Consider the following 20,100-nt stretch of genomic DNA (forward strand, 5'->3'; position numbering starts at 1 on the left):
CATACCGGGACAAGCACTGTTCATCATCTTTGTCAGTGACATGGATAATCAGATTGAGTGCACCCTCAGCAGGTTTGCCAATGACACCAAGCTGTGTGGTGCAATTGACCTGCTGGAGGCCATCCAGAGGGACCTTGACAGGCTTGAGAGGTGGACCCATGCAAACCTCATGAAGTTTGACAAGGCCAAATGCAAGGTCCTACATATGGGTCGGGGCAATCCCAAACACAAATACAGTCTGGAGCGGGATGGATTGAGAGTAGGCCTGAGAAACAAGTCTTAGGCAACATGACCTGGCAATGTGCGCTTGCAGCCCAGAAAGCCAACCAAATCCTGGACTGCATCAAAAGCCAGCAGGTCAAGGGAAGTTATTCTCCCCCTCCACTCTGCTCTCATGAGACCCTACCTGTAGTACTGCATTCAGCTCTGGGGCCCCCAACATAAGGACATGGACCTGTTAGAGTGAGTCCAGAGGAGGCCACGAAGATGATCAGAGGGCTGGAGCACCTCTCCTATAAAGGCAGGCTGAGAGAGTTGGGGTGGTTCAGTTTGGCAGAGGCTCCGGGGAGACCTTATTGAAGTCTTCCTGTAGCTAAAGGGGGCCTACAAGAAAGCGAGAGAGGGACTGTTTGCAAGGGCATGTAGTGTTAGGACAAGGGGTAGTGGTTTTAAGCTGAAAAAGGGTAGATTTAGATTAGATATTAGGGAAAAATTCCTTACTGTGAGGGTGTCAAGACTCTGGAACAGGTTGCCCAGAGCAGCTGTGGATGCCCCCTCCCTGGAAGTGCTCAAGACCAAGTTGGATGGGGCTTGGAGCAACCTGGTCTAGTGGAAGGTGTCCCTGCCCATGGTAGGGGGTTTGGAACTAGGTGATCTTGAAGGTCCCTGCCAACCCAAAACATTTTATGATTCTATCAAACCTTCATCCCTCAACCAGGCAGCTAGACTAGAGTGGAAATGTTTGCCTGCTTTTTCCTTCCAGCTGAGAAGACTGCTGTTTGCATTTGGGAACCCTTTTCCTGCAAGGAAAACCACTATCCTATTCTGCAACTATTTCACTATTTTACTGACTGTATGTTAATACAGGAGCTTGTGAAGTCATACAGCGGGTGGAAGCACATGTGACACTCAAAATGACCTTCTGCCACCTTGTGTATTGGTTGGAGATAAACAATTAAATATCAGATTCCAGAACCCCTTAATTTTTCTTTTAAAATCTACATTGTTTCTAATCCCCCCTTTTCACAAAGGAATATATCATGGTATATGTTTTTCTTCAGGTTCATAATCATGTGGTGTGGTAAATTATTTTTCAGCTGCAGTAATACCTTCAGCATCTAAAAATGGATGTGTGTGATCTGGTGGGCCAGAAGTGCCAATAACAACATGTAAACTTACTCTAACCATGGAAAATGAATGTGAGTCATACTGGACAAACTAAAAAGTAGGGACTTAAGTTTGTAAACAGGTCAGGCCAAATCATTATGTAAAGAAGGAAAATAGGTCAGAGTAAGTGGGAACTCATTTTCTGTGTATGGATTTTATATGAACATATCAATTGTTCTTGATTTCAATACAAAATGATTTATTGCATATTGGGCTTTATCCAGAGGCAGCTAATAAATGGTTTCTAATTTTCTTAGTGCATGTTTGAGATTATTAGCAAGATCTTGAACTTTTTCTCCTCAGTCCTTAATTAAGAGAAATACAATTTTTGGTATAAGAATTTAGTGCCTCTGGAGCCTGTATTATCATGGACTCAAAGTTCTGTTTCTTTGAATATTAACTTACTCCATATTTCAGTCCTAGAATAGCTAGAATATTTGTAGCAGATAAACATAGAAACAGGCACCAGGAGCAAATTCATTTAGTGCCTCATGGCAACGCTACTAAAGGAAATGGCAGTCTTTCATATCCATCTTATTGTGCTTTGATTATGCCCTTCAGGAACTTATTTCTGTAGGATTCATTCAGTTCTATAATTTCTATTCCAGGTTAATAAACAGATCCAGAGGGACAGAATTCACACATCACCCACAAAACATCTCATTCAGCTGTTTCTAGAAGTTGCTGTATAACTTTTGCTTTCAGCTTTGCTGTTGAATTTGCAATCTTTTAGAAGGTCATTACCTTCTGTGGCACTAAGAATTTTGCAGTAAGCAAAATGTCAGAGTAGGTATGTGAATTCCCTCACATTCTTGCTTTCATGCTGCTGATGTAGGCGAGCTCACTCTTTCTGTGTCAACCATAGTTTTTCTTACAATTAGCAAGATGGTTAACTATCAAAACTTATAATACCCAAATTTATTTATTTTTTTCATGTGGCTCATTGCCTTTCTTATCTGCTAATTAATAAGGTTAAGGAAGGTTTTTATTGATGAAGTGCAGCCACTGCATTTCCTTCTGCCATTTCAGAGAAGTGTCCCCCTCAAATTAATTTGTGTTTTATACTCATTTACGGTAGCATAACTTACAAACTTGTTTCTCACCAACAAACCAAACCCTACAATCCTTCCTGGAGCTTAGAAAACTATCTGTGGTGAACAGGTCTGTGGCAATAGCTTGCTTTGATCTGTCCATCCCCCTGTGCAGGTTTTAATATTAAGCTACTCACAGCTGTATTTGCAGGAACCTTGACATCTTTCACAGAGGCTTTTCTTACCTATATCATGATTTTTGCAAATGATTGTCATCTATTTGCCAGCCCAGTAGTTTCCTCAGCTGTTTCTAACATGCTTTTCAGAATTCTTCACTTGCACTGAGTTGCTGGTGAGTTCAGTAATTTAAACTACCCCTAATTAAGTGATTCCAAGGGACCTTTCATGAACACATCTCAGCTCTTTATTCCTGAAACCCATCAATGTTTGGACCACTGGCAGACAGAGGCTGCCATCTCTCCAGCTGACTCTTGTTTCCATCCATCTGTACCAAGGGTGTTTGTGGCTCCCGTTCCTTATGTAACACTTGGGCTCTAAATTACTGGAACAGTGTCCATCTTTCCCTTTTTCATTGAAGACCTAGAAAAGAGGAGTTCCAACACGTCAGCAAGGCTACTAGGTGCAAGGTGGTTTCATACAAATATTAATCAGTTAAGTGTTATATAAGAAGCAGACAAAAGGTAGTGATATATGTATACCAGTTCATAAAAATAATTTGTTTTAAATATAACAGCTTTCATCCATTTTCCAATCAATTCAGATTGCTCTACAGTTGTATGACTGGATTATTCACTTTTAAACTGTAGACAGGTGCCCTTTAAATAACATAGAAAAAAATCTGAATGGAATCAAATAAATAAGACAAAGAAAGATCCGTAATGGAAATTAGTTGTTTCGATTAACATCTATATTGCTCAGACACTGTTATTGATGGAGGGCTGGGAAATTAAGTGTCGTGTTTCAGCAAAGCAGGATCAGTGGGATTGCTGGGCTGTTCTTGCTGGCATTCCTGTTCTCAGCAGAAGCAGGGCTTGCTCCAGAAAGTGTCAAAAAGTTTTCACTTGCCAGGTCCATAATTCTTCTCAAAGTGCCTTTTTTAGGGGTCTTCTAGTTCGCTCCCTACCTCTTTCCTGTCTTGCAGAGGACCTGGAGAAATCCAGCCCTGCATTGGGTGGGAGGCAGCTGTACAACATCTTGGTAACACCAAGACTGGGAATTATTTCCCCATCTAATGCCCCATCCTATAGCAGCGTGAGCTGCAAGGGGACTCCTGACAAATCAAAGGGGTGTCAGTTTTGCTAGGGGACAGTCCTAGTTTCTAGCAAATGGTCTGATCTACCCAAATAAGTGTTGACCAGCAAGCTGCAAAGCTCTGGTTGTTCTGTGGCTGGGTACCAACTCATGTAACATTTGCAGTCAGGGTCTCAGGGCAAGTCTATATGTGAGCAGCATATAGTACAAGGACACCAGGGTCCTGGCTGATAGTGCATTGTGAAGGTAACCTCATAATTCACCTATTAGACCTTACTTTGTGGTATATTTTATCATATGCTCTCATCATACACAGTTTCATTTTACTTGATAGCATTGATTTTTGTTGTAAATACCTCTATATTAGAGTGGAAGGTATGTTAGAATGCTTAATTTTTTTCCCTCTGTGGTATTTTACTCTGACTTTAAAGATCTTGGCATTAACCCAAAAGACAAAGCAAAACTCATAGGCAATATAATCCCAGTAAGAAAGACAAAGCTTTATTCTTAGGAAATGTCTGTTAAAGAGGTACTTTGGCCATATGGAGAAATTGTTGTTACTCCCTCAGCGCTGAAATAACGAGGCATAATAGCTTACTGAAATGACAAATTCTTTCTGTTTAGTATTAGAAAGATAGTCTGCATTGACAGTATCTCCCCAACTGTGCCATTAATATGGATCAGGAAATAAGAATCTTGTAATGGAGAGCCCCAAATGTTTTGTAGAAATAAGCATTGCTCCACGTGTCTTCAGGGAGGGCTGCATTGTACTCATTGGTGGAAGGACTTCAGTGCACTATATTACAAAGTTTATAAAGAAGCCTGTGACCTTTTAAAATGACTACAAAACTGCAGCAGATTAACAAAATGCCTTAGCACTTAGAGTGGAAAAACTTTTTTAATATTTTATGTGTCCTGACTTATAGCAGAAAATAAATCATTGTTTCATGCCATAATAAACTGTTTTCTAGAAGAAACTGCATCCAGGAAACTATACTCTTAATGGAAATATTGAGTAAAAACTGGAAAAAGTTATTAAAGCTTTATGTGAACAGCCAAACAAGGCATTGCTGACTTCCTTTCTATTTGTCTTTCTGCAAAGATGATATTGTAGCAATAATAGATGTAAGGCAATAATGGGTATAAGCCAAGTAGAAATATTCATAAAACCAAGGAGATCATAAATCTAATAATACTGAGGAAATTATGAGTCTGATTCTGACTTTTTCTTATATTAGTGGACAAAATTAAGGAGTGTCTCCTTAGCTACCAGTGAGTCCAGAGTCACCTGCGATCAAGTGATACAAAAAGCAGTCCTTGTACGTTGTAGGAAAATAAAAGACTGTAGAATATTGTATGTGTTAGCTCAAATGTGAATGATAATGATTTATACTGGAAAGTGAAGAAGAGTGTTAAATCAAAATTAGCACATTTTATAAGCAAGGGTTAAGCCATAATTGAAGTATTTTGCGGGGGGCTTCTCAAGGCAGGGATGATTTGCCAAGGTAATCTGTTGCTTGTTTCTAATTTCCCTCATTGTCACTGCGATGCGTGGAGCGCTATTGTTCTTATAAATGAACATTTCAAAAATGTTCTTTATTTGACTGAACTGGAAAACTCATTTGTGAAACAAGAGGGGATCTTCAGGGCTGATGCAAACATATTAGACATTTTCTGAATAGGTGTTCTACAGCATGAATACTGCCTACGCCTGACAGCTTAGGAGGGGGACAATATGCACAGGGTCCTGGCCTCTTGGCTGTGCTGAATCTTTTAAAATATGATGGCATGTTGCCAACCAAAGATTATCTTTGTTGCTTTGTAATTCTAATAAACAGCTTTAGTGATTGGTTAAATTACTTGGGCCATTTCAATCAAACCACAGCTGCTGTTTTGATTAATGCAGTTAGGATCATCCTCTAAACCCGTGGGCTTTTGAGCAAAATAAGCAAGTGTGAAAGCTTTCTCTCTTCCATGTAACTATCATTCGGTAAATATTGCTGTATTACAGCTTTTAGGCTTCAGATCAGCAATATGCATTTAAATAAATCAGTTGATAGTCTGTGTTTGTAAGAATATCTGTTTGACTTTCACAGTACACAAACCTTTTTTCTCTCAAGACATTAAAACAAACGCATTGCAGCTTAGCAGATGCACTGTGTTCTGACAAGGCAATGACATTTGTGATTACCTGCTTTGTGTCATTACATTGATGTGTCCATTCACAGACAGTCCTGTAAGATGTGAGAGAAGTCAGCTGAGACTAGTTTTATGTTGGAGTCTTTAAATGATGGATCAGGGGATAAAGATCATATTTCTAATACAGCTACTGTAGGATTGTACTCTCCACAGTTGTAATCCCTGTTGGCATACTGTGCAGGAGAACTGAGCAAGTGCAGCTCTGGCATAGTTTTTCAGCCAAATAAATGTCTGTCTTGTGTAACCATCAGCTGGGCAAGTGCTAGAAATGCAGCGACTGAGCACAAAGAGTTACCAGTTCCTGAAATCTGATCTCATGTCTGAAACCCACTGGACACTAAACTGGTGCCACTGATGCCACTCAGTGGGGCTGCTTATTTGAGGTGAGTATGTGAGGGCTACATTTCCAAACTGTTTGAGTACCCACAGTATCAGGAGCACTGAGGGAGTGATATGGGATCTGAGCACTGCCTAAAACCAGGACTTGGTGTCCCTTGTAGTGTAGATGTGAGTTTCAAATGGTTATCTTACTTTTTGTATCTCTTAATTTGCATAATTGAATGTACAATTTTTTATGATTGAATCTCCAGAACAATTCACGTGTTGAGGTATTGCTATTGCTTCACATGAAAAAATCAGTGATTTATTTATATGCTAACATTGATTAGTATTTGTGAAGTCAGAAAGGACTGAAAATGAAATTATTCTCAAATGACAATTGCAAAAGATTATACAATTCCAGTTTCCTCTAAGGCAAGGAGGCCTTCCTCCTGATGACAAACAGAATATGATTTCTGTAACACTGGTGTTTGCTTATTTACGTTGTAGATAGTGAACTATGAGTAAGTGACAAAATCTTCTGTTTGGCATTGACTTTCAGCAATAAAACTCTTCGGTAACTCTGCCATGCAAGTATTACATAACCCACTATATATAGCCATGATAAATACATTCAGCAAGTATTTTGGTATCTTGTTTTTGGAATTACTGTTCAGAAATATTAAGCTATAGTTTTCACAGAATTGGGCAGTAGCATTATTTCACTGGAGGATCATTCCTGATGGCCAGGTGTGACGTACATGCAGAAAAAGATTATGGTAGGCAGCACTGATGCTGATAATTATCTGAAGTACCATAAGGCAAAGTTACCACCTAGAAGTCATCCATGTCTTCTTTTATAATATTGCTTCTAGGAGACTCAGATATGCTTCTCTAAAGGCATACTTAGTTTAATTTTTTGTTTGAAATGGATGTTACTGATTTTATATCTGATTAACAACTTAAAAACTAAAAGACAATTTAATTACGTGATCTCCTTCCATTCTTGTGACCATGGAGATGTGACATTTTAATTACTATTTTTTATGGACCTTTAGGTCAAATATGTTCTGAAAACAGCTGCATTTCCACCTTCAGAAAGAATTTTTGCTACTCTATAACATGTGAGCATCCTGGCAAGCTTCATGAACCTGTGTGAAGATGGAAGGGGAAACTATTTTGTTTCAAGATGTTCTCTCCCCTGTGTTGCTGTAATTCTTGGAAACTATGCGCCTTTCATAGGCAATGTCCACTTGCCATTCAATGGCTTCATTTTTTTCTGTCATGACTATATGAAAAAAAATTGATTTAATTTTCTATGTTAATTCTTGATTTAAAAATCTACAATTTAAAAAAAATGACATGCAGTTTTCCTTGATCTTGTTCCATTTGCATTGCCCCATTCTGTTAAGACAGGTCACAGATATTCCAGAACTCTACAAATGAGGATTTCAGTGCTTTCACTGGCAGTTTTTGAAGATATTAGTAACTGATTTTTTTTTTTCTTAAGTCAGTGATACTGAAATATGGAGAGCTTTTGTATATGTGGAGGTCACTCAGAAAAGAATCTTAATTTTCTGGCAGATATCTATAAGGCAAAGTAAGGTTTTGCTTTAAATAAAGATATTAAAAGAATTTCAAGATGGCAAAGAAAAGCATAGAAACATAGGACATTCTAGAATTAAAACACTCATGAAAACTTCGTTTGGCTAATATATGCATATTTATTGTGGTACTGTTTTAATTAGCATAATCATACTTTTTTTTTCCCCTTGAAGACATCTACCAGTTTCAACATCTATTTGGCAAGTTCTACCATCTTCATCTTACTGTGAGAAGATCACAGCTTCCATCTTAGGAGTTCTATTGGTCAAGAGGTTTGTTGTTGGCTTTTCAGGTGGTTGTGGTCAGTGGTTTGGAAAACTCAGGATAAAACTGTTACATACATAAATAAAGTAGTTACATACAAATCCCACTTATGCACTTATCTGGGGCTTTCAGCCCTTTGCTCTGAGCCAAGACCAGAAGTCTGATTCCCAGTGCTGCATGATGTCTCTCCCTTTGCAGGGGCTGTGGCCGGACTGGGATATCCAGTTTTTTCTTGTGGGTTTTTTTTTCTCTTCCCCCCCCCCCCCCCCCCCCCCCCCCCCCCAGATTTCCTTTCGCTTGTGCCTCCTGGACCAGGTTTTGTGCTGCATTAGGTCATGTAGTGCAAGATCAAAGCTCTCCTGTCTGAAATCAGCAACCTCTGGGCTGCTGCCTGAAGGTGTGGCATTGCCTCCACTACTGTATAGAGCTGAATGGGTGAATGGTGAGATGGCATTAATACTTCTCAGTGGGGAGAACAGAACGGCAGCTTGCCTCAGTGATGCTCAGCTTCTATTCAATAACCTGTTTTTTAGTACGCTTCCTTTGTTTACATTTCTGCTAACTAAGCATTCAGTTCTGAAGTGACAAAGGATTGTTGTTTTTTTTTTCCAATCAAATAATTTTTTTTTTTGAAAAAAAATTTCAATCAAAAATTGATTGATAATTTCAAGTAACATGTAACATATTCTGGAGGACAGCATACTGCCATAGCTGTATAGCTCCTGTGACTTCTCAGTGCTCGTTTTCTCTTGGTATTAAACCAAGACATTTCAGATCCTCCGTGGCATTTTAAACGAATCTTGGTTTGGGAAGTCAGACTGTAAATGTAAGATAACTATCATGATCATTATACAAACAACCCCACAAAGTTCACATTCTGCTTGGAGCAATTTAAAATCTTTCCCAGTGTTTTCAGGTATGTTGGCCTTGGAGGATCTTTTAAGCTCATTTCTAATTCCTCTATAAACTAATTAATTCAGCTTTAACCTCATTCAAAATGAGGAACTTCTGATGCACCTGTAAGATGCTGCATCAAGTGGTCATTAATATAGCGTTTGGATAGTAGAGTAGTAATGTGTTCATTGCCCATTTCAGTGGTTTTACTTGTGTAGTTTCCTGGTTAATGTCTCTTTCTTTGTAGCTATTACAGAGCCAAGATACCTGGATTTACAATCTGAAATCCTCTGGTCCCAGTGCTGACAAATTGGAAAGAGGACAGCTTGCAGTAAGGCACTGTAGTATGGGGTAGCAGGCTTGCAAGTCAGGAGGCACAAGGACTAATTTCTCAGCCACTGACCTGCCATGTCTCTTAGTCTGTTAGTGCAATTTCTCCTTTCACTGTGTCTCATCTGTTTTGTAAGCTCTTGAAGCAGGACATAATCTTGTTTAGCATTTGCTCAGGGTGTAGAAAAAGAGAAGCCTGAAGATAAAACATTCCCTTTCTAAGCCACTTGGAATGGAAACAAGTATAATGGAAAAATGATGGTAACAGAAGGGCAAGCACAGATAATAACTTCACTTCTAGCCACTTGAGGAGGATGGGCCATTATTACTTTTTGATTTCTCAAGACAGCCTGGTCATTTAATACCATATCATTGGAGACTAGTAGCTGAAATCTTTCAAAGCAAAATACAGTACAGTTCTATAACTGATTAAAATGATTGGATGCGAACACAACAGATTTTAAATTATTTATTTATACTCCCAGCACAGGCAGAATGGTGTTATTTTGTGGATGAAATACATTCAATTAAAACCTGACCTATAGGGGGAGAACTAAGCTGTTTTTCCAGTTCAAATTCAACTTCATAAATAGGCCACAAAAAGTGTAGGAAAATATTCAAGTATCCAAGTACAGCATCTCAGTGAATTTGAATTAAACTTTGGCTTTGTTTCAAAATGGCATTTTTCTATTTAAAAATGAACCTAAATTAAAAGTACAGATCTACCTCCATGTTCTTGTCATCTTTTATCCAAACAAAACAATCTAAGCTCCCCACCTACCTTGCTGCAGCCGGACAGAAAAACATAATTATAATTCAAGAGGGAAGCCACTTTTGCCCACACTAATGTGACCAATATTAATTCATTTTTTCAATCAGCCTAAGTGGCCATACTCATTAAATCTCCATAGTTTGCTTACTTCTAAAACACATCCAGATCTCTTTTCACTAAAGTGAAATATGACCACCGTAGGAGTCCAGTGTATTCCAATTTCAGATTTACTTTTAAGGAAATTAAGCAATTATCTTCAAGACATCTATATATTAGAAAATGCATGTCAAGAACTGTACTAAGTAAATGGCTTCATAATTACAGCTAATCTGAGATGTTTGACAGAGAATCTCATGCTGACAAATCCCCAAGTCCCTGAAGTTACTATGAGGTCAAAATAAACCTGACATGGAGGTGCCAGTACCTTTAAGGCTGCTCCCAGTATGTGAACTGATGACTTTTCTGAGACTGGAAGGTAAATACGGAATGAATTTATGCTCTGTGATCTTGCTCTAAACATAATTATGTCCGAGATGCAAATGAACTAAGATGTGCATGGTAGCGAGGGACTGAGAGATTGAGATGTGCATGGGGAACCAAGCTGCAATAGATCTCAACGGTTTTTTTTCACATTGGCAGAACATGCGATTGAATTGCTGTTGAACTCCTTTCTAACTCCAACATCGTTAAACACAATTTGGCATATGTGTCAATAGGTAGGCTTCTGAGACTGACTGCAAATTTGAGGTACAGACACCATACCCTGGAAAAAATAATCCCCTGATTGTTCTCCTGCTGCTGCTATGCTGTGCTCTGCAGACCGCAGCAATAGGTGGGCAGCAATAAGAGCAACAGCAGAACTTCTCTGTTCCTGCTCTGGACAACTGTCTGGAGCTGGTGAGCCAGGACCAGATTAACATTGAGGTGGAAGCCAAACCCTTTAATCTGCCATCCCTGGGGTATAGGCAATGAGACGTTACCTGCTCTGGGGAGGAATTCCTGGCTGTATAATAGAGGAGGAGATGCAATAAATGTCCACTGAGATAATTGTTCAGGAATTTCTCATCTTGCGAAGTCTTATGGTTATTACAAGGAATGAAAATGCTGAGTTGTGCACTCACCAGAGACTTGGAGGTATCACTCTGAAAGAGCAAAGAATGACTATATTATAGAAACTATTCCAGGAATAGCTTTGAAGCACGGAACATGAGATAATCCTATTTACTTTGATGGTGTCAGAGCTACAGACTGTTACAGTCCAGCTCTGAGTATATATTTTTAGCTTCATTTTGTAAGATGGAAAGTGGATAAGAGAGTTCACCATCCTTTTCTGGGAAGGAGCTTCCTTATAGGTCTTCTTTTAAAGTTTTCATTGGGGACTTTTTCAATATCAGCTATTAGGGATGTTTCAAACCCATTAGGTTGAACAATGAATTAGTAACCATTTTGCTGTTTCCTTCTAGGAACTGAATATCAGCCCTACAGAGCTAATAATATATTTTAGTCCAATAACTAAATTACCCATCTGGTACCTGTATGGTATTTATATCATTGTTTACTGGCTTCTAGAGCAGCACGAAGAGTGGATATCATTAAGTGAGCCAACCAGGGGAGATGCCCTGCTGGACCTGCTGTTTATGGTGGGTGATGTGGTGGTCAGAGGCTGTCTTGGGCGTAGTGATCACAAGATGATAATTTTTGATTCTTGGAGAAGGAGGGAGGTCAGCAGAATGCTACCTTAGACTTATGGAGGGCTGACTTTGACCTGTTTAGGAGCCTTGTTGACAGAATCCCTTAGGAGGCAGTCCTGAAAAGCCAAGGGGTCTAGGAAGGCTGAGCGTTCTTAAGAAAGAATGAAAGGCAAAGGAGCAGGCTTTCCTTATGTGCTGAAAGAGGAGCCAGTAGGGAAGAAGACCAGCTGACTGAACAGAGAGCTTTGGCTGGGACTCAGGGAAAGAACAAAAGTTAACTACATTTGGAAGAAGGGGCAGGCAACTAAGGAGGACTGTAAGGATGTCATTAAGTTGTGTAGGGCAAAAATCAGAAAGGTGAAAGCCCAGCTAGAACTCAAGCTGGCCACTGCCCTAAAAGATAACAAAAAAATGTTTTTACAAATACGTTAAAGACTAAAGGAGGCCCAAGGAGAATCTCCATCCTTTACTGGATGCAGGGGGGACATTGTCACAAAGGATGATGAAGAGGATGAGGTTAAGGCCTTTTTTGACTCAGTCTTTCATAGCAAGATCAGTTACCCACAGGGTACTTGGCTCCCTGAGCTGGAAGACAGGGACAAGGAGCAGAATGAAGTCCCCACAGCCCAGGAGGAAACAGTCAGTGACCTGCTGCTCCACTCAGACATATACAAGTCAATGGGGCCAGATGGGTCCCCCTGGGGGCACTGAGGGAGCTGGTGGAAGAGCTTGCCATGCCGCCTTCCATTATTTGTCAACAGTCCTGGCTAACTGGGGAGGTCCCAGCAGACGGGAGCTCAGCCAGTGTGACATCTACAAGAAGGGCAGGAAGGAGAATCAAGGGAACTACAGCCAGTCAGCCTGACCTTGGTGCTGGGGAAGGCTATGGAGCAGGTCAGCCTGAGTGCCATCGTGTGGCATGTGCAAGGACAACCTGGTGATTTGGCCCAGCCAGGATGGGTTTATGAAAGGCAGGTCCTGCTTGATGAACCTAATCTCCTTCTACAACAAGGTGACCCATTAGTGGATGCGGGAAAGGCTGCACGTGTTGTCTACCAAGACTTTAGTAAATCCTTGGACACCATTTCTCACAGCATTCTTCTGGAGAAACTGGCTGCTTGTGGCTTGGACGGGTATATTCTTTGCTGGATAAAAAAAGCTGGCTGGCTGGCCGAGCCCAAAGTGTGGTGGTGAATGGAGTTACCTCTGGCTGGTGGCCGGTGGCTGGAACAAGGGGTTGTTCCCCAGGCCCAGCGCTGGGGCCAGTCCTGTCTAATGTCTTTACTGACTATCTGGGCAAGGGGATTGAGTGCACCCTCAGTAAGTTTGCAGATGACACCAAGCTGATCTGCTGGAGGGCAGGAGGCTCTCAGAGGGATCTGGACAGGCTGGACTGATGGGCCGAGGCCGATTGTATGAGGTCCAACAAGGCCCAATGCTGGGTCCTGCCCTTGGGTCACACCAGCCCCACACAGCGCTGCAGGCTTAGGGAAGGGTGGCTGTAAACCTGCCTGCAGGGAAAGGGCCTGGGGGTGTTGGTTGGCTGCGCGTTGAATCCTGTGTTGAGTTTTGAGCCCCTCACTACAAAAAAAGACATTGAGGTTCTGTGAGCATGTCCAGAGAAGGGCAGGCTGGTGAATGGAGGGTCTGGAGCACAAGTCTTACAAGGAGCAGCTGAAGGAACTGGGGTTGTTTAGCCTGGAGACGAGGAGTCTCGGGGGGGCCTTATTGCTCTCTACAGCTACATGAAAGTAGGTTGTGGCAAGGTGGGGGTAGGTCTCTTCTCCCAAGTAACAAGTGATAGGAGAAGAGAAATTGGCCTCCAGTTGTACCAGGGGAGGTTTAGATTTGATATTAGGAAAAATGTCTTCACTGAAAGGGCTGTCAAGCATTGAAAGAGGCTTCCCAGGGAAGTGGTGGAGTCACCATCCCTGTAAGTGTTTAAAAGACCTGTAGACGTGGTGCTTAGAGATGTGGTTTAGTGGTGGACTTGGCAGTGTTAGGTTAATGGTTGGACTTGATGGTCTTAAAGGTCTTTTCCAACCTAAATAATTTTATGATTCTAAGATTCTATGATCTGCAGATTTTCTTTTACAGGGTACTTTCTTTGGACTAGATGATCATTGTAGGTCCCTTCCAACTGAAATTATTCTATTCTATTCTATTTGTCCTTCTCTCCATGGGCTGTTCATCTCTCTTGCCCCACTCTATTTCAAGAGCGTGCCCTCCAACCAGCTGGCAATGCCTCTGGTGCTGAGTGTACCCCTTACAAAGGTGAGCTGCTAAAAGTAATATCTCATTCTGTGCTGGATGCTACTGGCTTCTATGTCTACAGAATATAGCAACTCAGACAACTTATTTGTCAAAGCTAAGCCAAGTCCTGCATCCGATCTAAACTTTTTATTAAGATCTTTGTCTGTCCTGTACTTTCCGTGTCAGTGAATTGGCTTTAAACTGTAGCAATTTAAATTTCTTCTACTGTAGCCACAAACTGTGCAGCTTGCATGGAGATACATGTGTCTCTGTTGCTGTCACAGCAGATCTGAGTTTTGATGTGCCATAGTTATTAAGCTGTTCCATTGCCTATATGTAGACTACAAAGGCAGGATTCAGAATGAAAGCACAAAACATCCTTGTAAAAATGAGATCATTTGATATTAATTAATCCAAATGATTCATTATTTGGAAAAAAAATAATTAAAAAAGCATTTTCTTAGCAAGGTACTTCCATAAGAACAAATGCTTTGTTAATTTTGATCACGTCAGCCTGTATGAACTATTAAAGTTTAATAATGGTAATTTTATAAGGAATGCCACTTGTCACTTACCAAATAAGATGTACTTATTAACCCAATAAGTACCTGATTACTTATATTTCCTGCCTGCTTAGGCTGGAGAACCATGTAGTTGTCCAGTGTGCAGATTGTTCCACTCTGTAGTATCCAGCACTCCTGAGAGGTTTTTTTTTCCCCCAGCTTCGTGTGTTCTGGTTTGCATGTCCGTGGCCATTTGGGGAAAAACAGTATTTTGGTGTATGGCTTCCCAGTGCTCAACATGATGATGAGTGCAGGCAAGATATGCAAACTAGTTAACCTTTAAACTGGATTAAAGTAGCTGGAAAAAGATAAGAAAAAGGAAGGAGAATACAAAAGGAAGGACAAAAGGAATAACAATCATGAATCAATATTAATTTCACAGTTTTTGCTGAGTATTTTGATGTCATTCTGCTTGGATTCAGCAGAAGAGCTCTATATAGGCAATGTTAAGAAAATGCTGTCATGTTTTTCATATGCTAGTGTGGTTTATGTGTTCACGTTTCTCACAGTTAGTGGCAATGGAGAGAAATGCAATCCCAGACCTTCCATGAAATGGGGAAACCACTGAAAGAAGCTCTGGCTTACACTAGACTGCAGAAGTTATTTTCTTAACAAAAATGATGATCTTTAATAAAAGCTCATTATCAGCCTACTGAAGTTTTTTATGCCACTGAAGAGTCTGACAGTTCATCCAAAACTAACTACAGAGACAGAAGATCTTGCAAAATAACAAAACTTGAACTCTACTTATTTTCAACTCACATTCAATTAATATCATTACAGAGCCCGGAATCCTCAGCCCAGCTTCTTCTCCTTCATGCACACACTCCTCTGACCTCATAGTAACTTCACTCCTATTCATGCAGAGTCAGAACCATGTGCCTTCTTCCTGCCCCTAATCTGGGTAACCTGCTTTCCCTGGCCCAGCAGTGAGCACTGCCTTTCTTGTGTTTAATGCTACTCCAAATGCTGGCTACTGATTATGTGGACTCTAATAGTTGTGTATGGTGAGGTCGTTAGGGTAGCCAAGTGGTATATTAAATCAATGATTTTTTAAACTTGTGTATAATGCAGTAGTTCCAGTTGCTTCCTGCTTGCTGTCATTTGCATGGACACCACAGTTTGTGTATTATTTGGTTACTGATATGTACTTTTCTGTGCTTAAGCCCCTCTTGGTTAACTCTGAGCACTAGGACCTGATAAATTTTGTGGCGTTATGCATTTTACAGTCTCAGGTGAATAATCCATGTGGATGTGTATGAAACACACTTTCCCTATCATGTGGTTAAATCATTTATAGAATCTTATTTGGTGATATTCCCCGAGAGGCAGCTGGCTGGGAATAATAAAAATTTGATTGGTGTTAAGGAAATATGTATTCAGATCTGCCGCTAATCAAGAAAAATATACATGTAGTGAAATTCAAGTAATTTTGATGGAACATGGTAACTAGGCGGTGTAAATAATGAAAAGACCAGCTCCCACTCAGGTAGATTAGTTCAAAATGGTAGTCACCTGTGCAAGCATCTGTGCATGACACCCTATGGACACTTCCCCATCTTCCCTCCTGCTATATGCTGTTCTTTGGATCCTGAAGGCCTTCATGGGAACAGTCTTTTCCAGTGTCATGTCATCATAATCTCAACATGGAAACACCAAAAAAGATGGTGTTCTGTTGCAGCTGCAATATTTTCTGGACTTGTTTTTCTATTATTTTTTAAAGAATATCTCTCTTTCTCCATTCCCCCCACAGAATTTTCCTGGAACTGATCCATCCAGAGGTACAAAGACTCTTGAATAACCTGTCCTTATGAGGATATCCCAGTTCCATTATTTTCTCATTTGTATTAGTTCATTTGTGCTGGAATCATCTCGGTAATCTCACAATTAAGGTGTACGCAACTCTCTGTAGTCATTTCAGTATTAAGGGTAGACTACCTTCAGCACTTCCACTTAAAAATAAGTCCTGAAGATACTTGTTCATTATGAGGCTGACAATACCCCTGGACTATACCTTAGAAGGAGTGAAAGTATTGCGCTGGTGGGCACTGCTCAAAGAAAGGTGGTTGTTTTCAGATACCAGATTCCTGAACTCAACAAATGCAAATAGGTTATTACATTCAGCTGGTGCTTCTGTGCATCTGGAGCCCCATTCAGGCAAAAATACCCAAATATCTTTTCCACCAGATATAAGAAACTGGGTTCTTACCTCCAGTTTAGGCTATTTTAAAGCTAGGCAGCATTCAGTCTTGCAGTACAAGCTGCTCCCTCCTGAACTCACTTTCTCCCTTTCACAGTAGGGAACCTACTAAATCCCAGCCTTTTAAATAGCTGACACTCAGTCCCTGCACCTATTTATCTTGCTCATTAGAGCTAGTTGCCATTAAGAGTCTTAAATGGAGAAGGATGACCTGAGAAAGGGATACTGCAAAATGCTTCTGCTCCAAGAAAAGGAAGCATGCAACTCCCCTTATACTGTGAATTTGGGGAGTAGGACAATGAGGCGAGGTTGCAGTCCCCCTATTTCATGTGAAATTATGCAGACCTGGTAATAAGTGTTGCACATTCTGGTGAGTACATTTGTCTTCAACATCCCTTGACAAAAAGAGTAAATTACAAGCTGTTATGGTACTTTGTGGCTTGAGTCTCCTAGCAACAGTGCTTCCTCCAAAGATGACCCTTGTCATAGCAGAGTGCCTGAACCTGGAAATTTTAAATAGCCTTGTGTGGTTATAATGAACTTTAAATAAGCCTTTTCTTCATGAAAATCTCATTTCCTATTAAGCAGATCTTATTTCCAAATTTCATGATAACTTAATGATAAAATGTAATAGTTGTGCTTATTGTGAATAGAATTACAAGGGAGGTAAGTGGTTTCTGTTTCATAAATGCACCTGAGTTAATGTTTAATAAGCCAGCTGCTTTTTAAAAACTAGTCTTTTTTGAGGTTGAAAAAAAATAATAGCTCTTATTTACTGAATGAAGGGTTTATGGCTTTAGAACTGATATCTATTATTAGCATACCCGAGATCGTACTGTGTAAGTGACTGGTAAGTAATTTTACTTGTCTTTCATTTTTCTAAGTTTCAAATTCTATTCAAAATTAATTCTCTGCCCCATTTTTTTTCAAAACTCAAGATTTGTCTCTTTATAAAATTAAGAATGTAATGGAAAGACCTCTAAGAGGTACAAAAATGGCTGAAGACTTCAGAGAAGGAGACATGAGTTGTGCACTCAGTGGTGCACAGCTATGTTATGAGGGACCTTCAGAGATCTGTCTTGGATGCAATGCTGTTTAGTGCCTTTATTAATGGACTTAATGATAATATCGAAGTGATTCTTACTCACTTCGCAGATTCTCTGGATGGCAGGATGAGTGTTTAAGCTGATGTTGATGCACTGAGGAACAGGGTGCAATCTGATGGAATAGGATAACTGGGGAATCATGTCCAGCCAGGATGGGCTTATGAAAGGCAGGTCCTGCTTGATGAACCTAATCTCCTTCTACAACAAAGTGACCCATTAGTGAATGCGGGAAAGGCTGCACGTGTTGTCTACCAAGACTTTAGTAAATCCTTGGACACCATTTCTCACAGCATTCTCCTGGAGAAACTGGCTGCTCGTGGCTTGGATGGGTGTATTCTTTGCTGGATAAAAAAAGCTGGCTGGCTGGCCGAGCCCAAAGCGTGGTGGTGAATGGAGTTACCTCTGGCTGGTGGCCGGTGGCTGGAACAAGGGGTTGTTCCCCAGGCCCAGCGCTGGGGCCAGTCCCGTCTAATGTCTTTACTGACTATCTGGGCAAGGGGATTGAGTGCACCCTCAGTAAGTTTGCAGATGACACCAAGCTGATCTGCTGGAGGGCAGGAGGCTCTCAGAGGGATCTGGACAGGCTGGACTGATGGGCCGAGGCCGATTGTATGAGGTCCAACAAGGCCCAATGCTGGGTCCTGCCCTTGGGTCACACCAGCCCCACACAGCGCTGCAGGCTTAGGGAAGGGTGGCTGTAAACCTGCCTGGAGGGAAAGGGCCTGGGGGTGTTGGTTGGCTGCACGTTGAATCCTGTGTTGAGTTTTGAGCCCCTCACTACAAAAAAAGACATTGAGGTTCTGTGAGCATGTCCAGAGAAGGGCAGGCTGGTGAATGGAGGGTCTGGAGCACAAGTCTTACAAGGAGCAGCTGAAGGAACTGGGGTTGTTTAGCCTGGAGACGAGGAGTCTCGGGGGGACCTTATTGCTCTCTACAGCTACATGAAAGTAGGTTGTGGCAAGGTGGGGGTAGGTCTCTTCTCCCAAGTAACAAGTGATAGGAGAAGAGAAATTGGCCTCCAGTTGTACCAGGGGAGGTTTAGATTTGATATTAGGAAAAATGTCTTCACTGAAAGGGCTGTCAAGCATTGAAAGAGGCTTCCCAGGGAAGTGGTGGAGTCACCATCCCTGTAAGTGTTTAAAAGACCTGTAGACGTGGTGCTTAGAGATGTGGTTTAGTGGCGAAGTAGCAGTCCTGTGTTATACTATTGGACTCTATGTTTTTAAAGATCTCTCCATCCTAAACAATTCTGTGATTTTATGTAGCTAGCAAAAATGATATCTGAAAAAAACCCCAGGATTTGCTTACCTTCAGGAAAACTGAGAAGCAACACAGTATAAATCTTTTAATATGTAACTGGAATACAATTGAAAGTGGCAGTTGTGTTTCTCTCCCTTTCCAGAGAGACCATTTCACTTCTTTGTGAAATGAGGAATCAAGTAAGTCACTAGCAGAGGAGGGGGAGGACGTGAGGCTCTGTTTTGAACCTTACATGCAAGGCGCAAATTTAGAGTGCTCTTTTCTTAATGCAATAAGAAATACAATGCTATTTTAGAGAACAGCATTAAGTAAACCAAGACATGCAGATAAACTTTCAGGTTTCAGATACCTAGATTACTAGAGATAGAAGCATATATTTGGTATTTAACAATATCTAGCTTTATTTCCCCATGTGTAAAATTAGAGATGCAGCTGGGTCCGGTGACTGATAACTTGGATAATGAATCTAGTGTTCTTCTTTATTGTATATGCAGTCTGCACTGTAGTAATTGATTGAACTGTAATGGCTGCATACATTGCCAGAAAATATATGTAGGAAAGCTCTTCTACCTGCCATATTTAATAAATTCACATTATTTCCCTCAACATTTAGCTATGTGCCCATCAAGTCTTAAGGAAATTTGTAAAATGATATCAGGGATGATGTTCAGGGGTAAAGATGAGGTACAAAAGAGTTAGAGGAAGTTTGTATTCATGTAATACAATTTCATGTTTACAAGTACAGGAGTACAACGTTGTCACCTAGGAAAGGAAAGTGACTGAGTAGGAAAAGGCTTGAATTATATACATTTTCTAACCAGCTGTAGTCAAAGTATTTAAAGCAGTTCAATGTGGTCTACTGGAGGATAACACAAGGATCCTTTTGAATAAATATAGTTCTGGATAGGGTGAATTTGCATAGAAAAATTTACCTCTGCATCTCACATGCATAAATG

Source organism: Falco naumanni, chromosome 1 (assembly GCF_017639655.2).
Source record: "Falco naumanni isolate bFalNau1 chromosome 1, bFalNau1.pat, whole genome shotgun sequence".
Classification (NCBI taxonomy): Eukaryota; Metazoa; Chordata; class Aves; order Falconiformes; family Falconidae; genus Falco; species Falco naumanni.